The sequence below is a fragment of the Brienomyrus brachyistius genome, unplaced genomic scaffold (assembly GCF_023856365.1).
Source record: "Brienomyrus brachyistius isolate T26 unplaced genomic scaffold, BBRACH_0.4 scaffold87, whole genome shotgun sequence".
In the NCBI taxonomy this organism is placed as follows: domain Eukaryota; kingdom Metazoa; phylum Chordata; class Actinopteri; order Osteoglossiformes; family Mormyridae; genus Brienomyrus; species Brienomyrus brachyistius.
The window spans coordinates 301,311-311,162 of record NW_026042362.1 but is presented as its reverse complement, the minus strand read 5'-3'; the positions used below and the strand labels follow the sequence as shown (position 1 = coordinate 311,162).

At 41.1% G+C, this 9,852-nt stretch overlaps 1 long non-coding RNA gene across 1 annotated transcript; it reads left to right on the top strand.

The window, feature by feature from the left end:
- Positions 1-8,481: 8,481 nt before the first annotated feature.
- On the top strand, positions 8,482-9,632 carry LOC125727143 (uncharacterized). Its single transcript, XR_007388567.1, has 3 exons — positions 8,482-8,604; positions 9,285-9,337; positions 9,425-9,632. It is a non-coding gene; the product is annotated as an uncharacterized LOC125727143 (long non-coding RNA).
- Positions 9,633-9,852: the final 220 nt, after the last annotated feature.

Genomic DNA, 9,852 nt, shown 5'->3' with positions numbered 1-9,852 from the left:
TCGACGACTGTTCAGCAATAAAACCAATAGGTAATGGACACAATCCACTCACCTACAGTAGAGGGGAGCTTCTCCAACTGCAGTCGTCTATCACCTCAAGGCCGGCAGTTGCTCTTCCTCTGGAGTTTCGCCTGAGTAAAAGAGGTAGGTGAGGAGGTGTACGCTCCAGACTGGGGAGGCGACCCTTCAGACCACCGCTACACCCCATCCTACTGGCCAATGTATGTTCACTCCAGAATAAAATGGACTTATTGCATGCCAAGTGTCGGGTGGAGCGGTATCACCTGTGTTATTGCCCTGACTGAAACCTGGCTTGATGACACCATCTCAGACTCTGAGGTTAGTCTCTATAATTTTATGATCTGGCGGAATGACAGGACGTCTCAGTCAGGTAAGAAGTGGGGTGGTAGGGTCGGCATCTTTGTCAACTAGCGGTGGTACACGAATATTAAAGTACACCGCATTGTTTGTACACCTGACTTGGAGATGCTGATTCTATCTGTACGCCCCTTCTACCTTCCGTGGGAATTCCCTACTGTAGTAATTAGCTGTGTCTACATTCCACCAAGCGCCAACACCAAGGCAGCGGCGGAGCTAGTGTGTGAGGACGCCAGGCACATGATGGCAAGATATCCCGACGCCCCGGAGTTACTGCGAGTGATTTTAACAACTATAATCTCAACTCTGTTTTGCCATCTTTTTATCAGTATGTGGATATTCCCACTAGGAAGCTTAATACTCTGGACTTATGTTACAGTAACATCTCTGACGCCTTCATCGCGCGTGTACATCCTCCACTTGGCCACTCTGACAACAATGTTGTCTTCCTGCTACCTCACTGCAAACCAGAACTGAAGCGCATTAAACCGCATGTGCACCTGGCCACCCTCTGGTCGGAGGAGGCAATTGAACGACTATAAGGTTCACTTGCATGTACAGATTGGGACATTTTCCAGGGTGATCAAAACCATAAAGTTTCTGTAATTACAGACTACATCAAGTTTTGTATTTATTCCAATATTCCCACCAGAACTGTCTGGAGATATCCTACCTACAGACCCAGTATTACTTCCCATGTTAAGCACAGCTTGAAGGAAAACACAAAGCATTTCTATGCAAGGACTGGTCTTCTGTCCAGTCACTCAGTAGACAAGTAAAGAATGAGATAATCAATGCCAAACTCAAATATAAGAATAGACTGGAGCAAGAGTTCAGTACAATGAACACCAAACAGGCCTTTTGGTTACTCACTGGTCAAATACCCTACCATGGCCTTCATCCCATAGGCACTGATCTTACAACTTTTGCTGACTCCTTAAACTCCTTCTATACAATGTTCGATAACCAGGACTACTCTGCTGTCTGTGAGGAGCTGCTCAATGGCCTTCCCTCTGATGATCCTACAAACCCTCTCTTTACTGTAGAGGACGTGAGGCAGCAGCTAAGCAGATGCAAAGCTGGCCAGGCCACCGGGCCTGATCGTGTACCAGCTAAAGTTTTGAAGCTATTCGCCACAGAACAAGCTCCCATCCTTCATTCCATCTTCTGAAACTCATATAGATTGGTGACCATTCCTACAATTTGGAAAACTCCTACCATCGTCCCGGGTGCTAAGAAACCTCTGAGCTAAATCATTACCGGCCAGTAGCACTCACATCGATAATAATGAAATGCCTAAAGAAAATTATACTCCGTATCATCCAGCCAGCTGTCAGACCGCAGCTGGACTCATACCAGTTTGCCTCCTGTGTGAAGAGCAGAACAGAGGATACTGTAGTATGTCTCCTCCACTCCCTTCTCCAACACCTTGAATCTCCAGGCACCTTCGCTACTGTCCTCTTCATTAACTCCAGTTCAGCTTTTATTATCATTCAACGCCACCAGATGATCAAGAAGCTTCTTCAATTGAACATATCCCCATCTCTCATCCGTTGGGTCCATAATTTCCTCAGCAATAGACTACAGATTGTAAGGATAGGCACAGCCAAATCAGCAACTGTGATCAACAACACTGGACCCCCTCAAGGGTGTCCTCAGCCCCTCCTCTTTACACTCTATACCAATGACTGCATTATCTTTCTAACTTTTTCAGTGTGAGATGAAGCTATTACAGAAAAATTTACATTTTTTCTAACCCTTTTCACAAATATTTACAAGGGGTGCCAATAACTGTGGAGGGCGCTGTAGCTTCTCTAGCTATATTTTTATCAGTGAGCTCCCTTGCCTGCAAGTTTTCTTTTACATATTCTGCAGCACCACCTCCCTTCCTGCTTATCTGCTCCCTACTATGTAAATGATTCTCACTGACTGAACAACATTGAAATAATTGCTGTAGTCATGTTACAGTTTACTATGAAATGTTTCTGTGCAACAGGTCAGCAAAAGAAATGGGTGTGCAGAGGCCTAACAGTGAGGATACGTAAAGACCACCATCCTCAGCCTCAGCAAGTGGTCCATCAATGTCAAGCGGATGACAGTGAACAGCAAACCCCACTTCTGCCAACCATAGTTACCCCATCAGCTTGGAGGGAATCAGTGGCTGAGGGGATGAGGAAATCCACGGGGCGGAAGGACCCATTCTCTGTGCCTGAGTACGAGATCCACCACTGGTCCGGAGTGAGATACTGGTCACGAGAGGCAAAGAAGACATCTGTAAATGAAAAATCCATTCTGGACCTTTGTAATGCCCTGCAGTCGTTTACTCTCTCTTGAGGGGGAGCATTATAGATTTCTAAGGCTAACAAGATGTCCAACACCCAGAACTGTATTTAAACCTTTAAAATTATAAAATAAATTCAGTCTGATATTGTGTCTGCCAAATAGTGTCATCAATTTGCATCATAAATATAACACTTAGCTGATGGTGGACCTAAATTTTCCAAATAAACCAGGAATCATACGAATCATGCCAGTGCACTTCGTACTGAATTGCACTAGTATAGTGATGTATGCAGGGTTTCATCTATTCCCTTACATAGTCATGTGTGACGTATTGCTGTAATGCAAATGTTTTTTTCTTTTAAACTTCCCATTCATTTGTGTTCCTGCCACTCTATAGCTAAGTACAAACATTAAATGCCAAAGGCATAGCGGAAACTCGATTGCCGCATTTGACTGAGATCCAGTGATGGATGTCATCTTCTCCTGGACTGTGAGTGTTAATGTCTCAGCCCCAAGATGCATTTTACCATAGATTACACAGGTCCATTCATGTCACTTTTGCAGGCTTGCTTATAATTTGCTGAGCTTCCATTGTGAGTCAAGTGTCCCGGTCATAAGCTCAGGTCTGCCGGTTGCCCTACTGGCCAAACGCCCACGGCCCTGATTTTCTGAGCTGGATATCGTGGTTTTAAGTCCCATCTGGGGTGATTCTTTTTTTACTTTTCCCTGCTGCCTTCTGCTTTGTGATATAATAAATATTGCAATAAGTTTCATCTTCATATTCAATTAATCAAACTGTATGAAAACTATATTTGCAGCAATTACAGCTTTGCAGTCCTTTGCCATTAGAGCTGTCCGTTTATGACAATATTAGGGGAAATTTCAATCCTGCTATTCCCAGAGGTGGGACTGGCTTGGTATTTTCTCTGACCTCACGGTGAAGCTGGTCTCACATGAGCTTGATAGGCTGGAGATGTGATGATTCTGTAGGCCAGTCAAGCAGGACAGTTCTCTGGATTCCTCATCTTTCACCAGTGTGCTTTGAATCAGCCTTGCTGCTTGATAGAAGTGCTGACCACAGGGGGTGGCATGAGTTGTAAAACAGAGCGGTAACCTTGCTGGTTCATTGCACCTTGTACTCTGTGTAAATCACCCACCTTACCAGCACCAAAGCAGTCCCATACCATTTTACTCCCTCTGCCATGTTAGACAGAAGCATGGCAGCTATTCTTTGAAGTTGTGCTTCTAAGGCCAGCATACAAGTTGTATTTTCCCTGTAGAAAAAAACACTGGTAGAGATGGTACGAGGCACTGAAGGTTTGAACCTTTTTAACCATTATATTGAAAACTGGTTCACTACTCGAAGACACAGTGCACATGGGTGACATTTCGTGGTGAAAGTACCACTCCTGATTATATATATATATATATATATATATATATATATATATATATATATATATATATATATATATATATATATATATACATGTATGAATGCATTTGACTGTTCGTGTGTGTGTGTGTGTGTGTGCAAACTGACAGACAGCGTGCAAAGGCTCTTAATTTGGATATGTTTGTGAAACGTTCTGCTGCACAGCACAACAAAGAAAAACAACTGGTCAGTGATAATGAAAAGTACAATCAGCATTGTTTTAACCATGAGAGTCCAAATGCTTAGATAAATTGTCACTTTTTCAGTGTAAGTATGCTCCTGAGCTCCACGATTCTGAATGATAGTCGGTTTCTCACTGAACCTCCATGCCACTCTGTTAAAATCTCTTGCCACCCCATGTAAAATTTTCTAGATCCACCACTGTGCCAGAGCTAAGACTTAAGAATCTTGAGTATTATTTCAACATAAACTTTGCTTGGGTGCTTCATACTTTAAATTAAATATAAATTATGGCAACGTGCAAAACTATTAAGGAAAATGCAACGTATTTGTTTTTCATTTACGTAATTATATATGTTGATTATGATTCTTTTTAGTTCCACAGTACATGCAGATACTAAAATCCAAGCATGCACTCTTAGGTTAATTGCTATCAGTTTATATAAAGATTTATAGAAATTTCAGTCAGAGACTAGCTTCTGATATAGAAAGAATGTTTACATTTTTTAGCCGTGGAATAGTTTTTCAGTGCTGCATGTAGTTTCTCTTTATTGTTTGAATAGGACACACTTACACATCAACAGGTGTAGTGGCAGTTGTGATGTTCTCGCATATGAGAAAATACACGGACAACTTTTATTAAAGAAAACGAAAGGCTTTACTCTCCATACTCCAGTCAATTGCATGCATAGGCCTACTGCCGCATCTCACTTTGCCAACTTCCACTTCCGTGCGGCTCAGGAGGATCTGGCTGCACAACACTGGAAAGGGGTCCACAGCTCAAGGGGACCACCAGAGGACAGATGGAGTGGAACCGGGAACCAAGGGATTTGCCAGTGACTGGCACTCACTGTTGTTTTCGACTACAATAAAAACAGCTGTACTGGCTGAATAATGAGCATACAAAAGGAAAAAAAGACATGGATAGGAATAAAAAGGTAATTAAAAATAGAAAAACAACAACTGAAGGGTCATTCACACTGAACACGCATCTCTGCTCTCAGGACGATGATCCTGCCAACTGCGCCAGACTGCGACAGACCGAACTACAAAACTGTAGACTCAGTGGACAGCTGACTACGCCACCCTAGGAATTTCATCCAGCTTTCCATTAAGACTACAGTTTTGCAGTCTGTTCTACCAAACAATGTATTAAAAAGTGCAGTGTTATACATGACACTGTAATTAGTTCAATTCAAGAGATGTACAATCAAGTTATAATAGTGTGATTATCATAATCACACAAATATATGAATTCCTCCAATACTGAATTAAACAACACTTTATGCTGTCCCTTATGTGAATTAGTAAAATTTTTCACACCTTTTTCACCATAGTCAGCCATTCTCTCCATAGTCATATGCAATTCCAATTCCCCCTTTTATTTATTTTATGGCAGACAGACAGCAGTGTATTATTATATTATAATTATATTATATTTATTATAATTATATAATTATATTATATTATAATTATTATATATATCATTATATTAGGGTGCCCCTCGCAGAAGATAAATTTAATCTTATTTAATAAAATTTGTTATATAGCTTCAGATCACAGCTGAAGTCATTTACTGTAAGGTTACCTTTATTATAGAAGATATAACAGCTCCCAAAGTTCTTCATTTGGTACAGAAAACATGCGCCTGACAGACGTTGAAGTTTATTCAGTCTTTATTCTTCTAGACACCGTGAAAAACTATAAAATAAACATATTATTAAATTCCTGCATTACATTTAATCTTACAAGACATTCTAAAAGATCCATGATATTACCGCTAAACAGCGGCTCATACATCCCCGCAATTCCACTTTTCAATACAAGACAACAAGTAAATACAATAAATATAAATTACCGTGTGCGCCTTCTGACCAAATGCTTAGGAGTTATTACAGATCCTGCCGTGACAAGCCGACAAACCACAAGTTGACTCCATGAATCTCCCAGCATGCATTTACTCCTACCCTATTCCGTCACCATGGTCCACTGGATAAACACAGACATTACAGACGGTTTTAGAGTCTAATGCTGAACGTTTTTTGCTGTCATTTTTCTGCCTGCATATGCTGTGACTGGTGCAGTGAAATTTGAGAATGTGTTTGTGGTCAGTATCATAGCCTCAGACAACAAACCAACGCTGTAGCGTGTCACTGTGTTTACATGTGAGAGGGGTTCCAGTTACATAATGGACTCGTTCTAATTGTTTTGACGGAGCTCGACAAACCTAAAAAATAAATGCTGGTGTTAGCAAAAACTATGTCATATAGCTATATTCCAGATTTATTACAGCCAAACACATCTCGGAGCTCCTAGGAACCTCCTTCTCCTTACATTTCCCTCCTTCTCAATCTTCCCTCAAATACTGTTACATTTGTCTTTATTCCACACTCACACCCTATCTTGATCATGCTCTGACTGCATGGCATCCATATACAGGGCAAACTATTTTACAGTCTTATCTAGTATAATAGGACATAAACATTGAATTTGATCGTTATCTTTTATTTACACATTAGAACACAACGCATGAATATGAAGGGATCGTTTGCTTTTGCAACCAACTCCTCCGCAAACCCCCCTGCGGAATACTGGCCGCGGACCAGGGTGGGAATCCCCAAGCTGGAAGACTGTACTGCGTCATGTTAACATTAGCTAGCTAGTTATGGATACAGAGTGCACCGGACTAAAACTATAAAGTACGCATGGTATGATATAGTAAAACACTTACTAACTGGTAATGCATGTTAGCATTACGTTAAATTACCACTTTACTTGTTACTTACCAGAATAGTCTCCTATACGTTCGCCGAATGACAGCAGTTAGAAGGCGGCGCGTTTTTCAGAAACACACCGGAGTTAAACTTACGCCGCGTTATTTACCGGCACTTCTAACACCAACATTTGCAGCCATTAACTCATAGGTGGTAGTAACACTGAAATTACTTTCTCTGCGTCAAAATAAGGTAACACTGTGATTTTGATACTTTATCATTTCCTTTAACTTAACCGTACCTTCCTCCCATTCCTCCGTCTCTGCTTATTGACATTTAGGAGTGTCAGATATAAATTAACGGTGCAAAATTATCAAACACTTAAGAGACAGACACAACACTGAAGAGATGACAAAGACACAGTTTGAAAAGTAAATATATGTTTTATTGTAAATCTCTTATCTTAACTTTAATCTTATCATATGTTAACCTATCTTATATTTTAACTTAGCCTATCTTATTATATTTTAACTAATCTTATTATGTTTTAATTTATCTTATCTTAATCTATTTCATCTAAGCCTCTTATCCGATCCTATCTTATCCTATCCTATATCTATAATAATCCTTAAACAACATCTCTACTATCCCTCCGTCCCCGGCCATAACCCTCAAGTCCATCACCAATGTCTCTGTCAGTCTTCCGTCCCCGGCCATAACCCACAAGTCCGTCACCAGTAATGTCTCCGTCAGTCCTCCGTTTCCGGCCATAACCCATGAGTCCGTGCATTCGTTGCAGGAGTTGCTGCTCGGCGGATTGCTGACGCTGCCCCTGGCCTCTCTCTGCTCGCAGGGCGCAGGAGCCGTTGCTGTCCGGACGACGGAGGAACTTCAGCTGGGGCCTCTTCCTCGTCGCTCCTTCTTCCTCCAGCGTGGGTAGCCTGTCCCTCCCGCTCCACGGACGAACCCTCTGGCCCTGGTGATTTTCTTCTCTTCCAGTCTGGACAGCCGGTTGTTAAAACAAGGAAAGATTATTGATATAACACATTTTATGCTCTAATTAAAGTGCTCTAATAAAGTCTCTTAAGCCAGGGCTTTACCTTCGGCATGTCAGGCACCCTTCGTGTCAATCGAGGCTTTTCCGTCTCTTCCTTCTTTATCACACCTTCCTTCGTTGATATTTTCACTTTAATTATGATTTTAATTTTAATCTTAACTATTTTGCTGTCGTTGTTCTCCATTGTGAAGACTCTCTTCAAAATACAAGCTTTCCCTCAGATGATCGGAAGAAGTGTGAGAAGATAAGTACATGTGATTCAAAAGTAACCAAGCTGTTGTCACGGACGCCCATTCGTACCATAACAGACAATGCGGTGCTATGCAGCTCTTCGGTGACTTTCGGCCGCGTTCGGCTCCGACTGACCGGTCGTGGGTCCGATTCGGCTGTAAGCAGGTTGCCAACTCTGACGCATCTGGCGCGAGACTCGGGCTTTAAGATTCAAACGCACACAGCAATAAATCTTATGGAGAATCTCTATTAATCCATTTAAAACCTAAAACTGGCTACATCAAAAGTGTTTGGGCAGTTTGCAAATCCTAAAGATGATTTACAAGGTAATAAAACCGTTATATAAATGTGAATACGTGTGTAGACTTGTCTCGCCCTTTATTTTATATGCAAAAATGATCATATGCAGGGGGCACATAACTGGTGTGAAAGTACTTTTTCGCTGTTTAAACCGATACGCGCGGTAATGTCTTGTAGCAGCGCAAATACGTGTTTATTTAATGTACATTCGCGCTGTTATGACAAGAAATCATTGTGTGTTTTAGCCTTCATGCCTGCAGAAGTAAAAATTAGCTACATAAATGTTAAGATGCACGGTAATTTTTTGTCATAACAGCGTGAATGCACATAAAATAAATACGCATTTGCGCTGCTACAACAAGGAATTGCCACGAGTGTACGGGAATGCGTACTTGCGCACCACGCAGTTATGTGATCCTTATCATATGTATAGTATATTGTACAATAAATGTTATAACAGTTAAGTTGTATTGTTAGGTCTTTTTTAATCATAATTTTCTTCCTTCATTCCTGCTGACAGTTGGGGCAGAGACTGTCATACGCTCTGGGTATCACTCACAGCCAGATGCCGCGCTACAGTGAAAGATTTACAAATGTGACAAAAGGTCTTCTGTTTGTCCATTAATTCCTACATAGAGTTTTAATCCCGTTTACATGAAAAGATGTACTTATTGTGTCCCTGACTATTCCAAATTTCTTTTTGCAGCAAACTGACAAACCGAATAAGCCCAGGACACTGGAAAATACTTGAAAAACATGGTAAAGTGGATTTCAGCATTTTCTGTCGTTACATTTGTATTAGAATTTTAACAAATGTCTTCGTTAGTACTATATTGTATTTTGCAGGATGTTCCTCAACAGATTGGTTCTGTGGACTGTGGTGCGTTCATGTTGATTGTTGTCACGGATCGGGGAAGCAGGAACAGGAAGACGGAGAATCGGGAAACAAAGGATTTATTGGGGAAACCAGCTAGGAACACGGGGCAATAGAAGTAGCGACTTAAATGACAGGACTGGGGAAACATATTTTGACGCGGAGTTAAATACGCGGAGCAGTGGAAAAGCGCCCAAGACAACTGTAAGATATAATATCTTGAATTGTTAGACGTAACACTTGTGATACAGAGAATGTATTGAAGTTTTCCCCCCTCCCCTCCCTTTTATCAGTATGCACTCTGCATGGCCTTGGTGTGTCTTGAGTATTACAAAATGCACCATGAACTGTCTATATTATATATCTATATTATATTTTTATTTATGTCATAATATGTGAA